Genomic DNA, 758 nt, shown 5'->3' on the forward strand with positions numbered 1-758 from the left:
TTCAGTTTGATGGTTTACAAGACGAAGATCCAAATACTCATTTGGCTAATTTCCTGGAAATCTGTAATACTTTTAAGATTAATGGCGTAACTGGCGACGCCATTCATTTACGGTTATTCCCTTTCTCATTGAGGAACAAAGCTAAGCAGTGGTTGAACTCTTTACCATGACGTTCCATCACCACATGGGCTCAAATGACCGAAAAGGTTCTTCTAAAGTACTTCTTACCAGCTAAGACAGCTAAGTTGAGGAATGATATCTCTTCTTTCATGCAGATCGATTTAGAAACGTTAGATGATGCATGGGAGATGTATAAGGACTTATTGAGACGGTACCCTCACCATGGGTTACCTTTGTGGCTACAAGTTCAAACCTTCTACAACGGTTTGAATCTCTTAACTAGACAGTTGATCGATGTAGTAACCGGTGGTGCAATTAACAACAAAACACCCAAAGTGGCTTATAAGTTTATAGAAGAGATGGCACTGAATAATTATCAATAGCAAGTTATAAGGACAAAGCCAATGAAAGTAGCCGGTGTTTTCAACTTAGATGCAGTCACCATGTTATCAAATCAGGTCGAACAATTAAATAAGAAAATCGATTGTTTATATGTTTTTACGCAGGTACATTCGGCGATGCGACGCGATACAAATGGAAGAGGAATATCTAACCCAGAATGTTTACCCTTTGCTCTTAGCACAGAGAACGAACATATAAATTATATGGGTAATAATTCTAGGCTTCAAAATAACTTC

The 758-nt window shown here is 38.0% G+C and overlaps 1 non-coding gene across 1 annotated transcript; it reads right to left on the reverse strand.

The window, feature by feature from the left end:
* Positions 1 to 242: 242 nt before the first annotated feature.
* LOC128280279 (small nucleolar RNA R71) lies at positions 243 to 349 on the reverse strand. Its single transcript, XR_008270459.1, has one exon. It is a non-coding gene; the product is annotated as a small nucleolar RNA R71 (small nucleolar RNA).
* Positions 350 to 758: the final 409 nt, after the last annotated feature.

The sequence above is a fragment of the Gossypium arboreum genome, chromosome 8 (assembly GCF_025698485.1).
Source record: "Gossypium arboreum isolate Shixiya-1 chromosome 8, ASM2569848v2, whole genome shotgun sequence".
NCBI classification, from domain to species: domain Eukaryota; kingdom Viridiplantae; phylum Streptophyta; class Magnoliopsida; order Malvales; family Malvaceae; genus Gossypium; species Gossypium arboreum.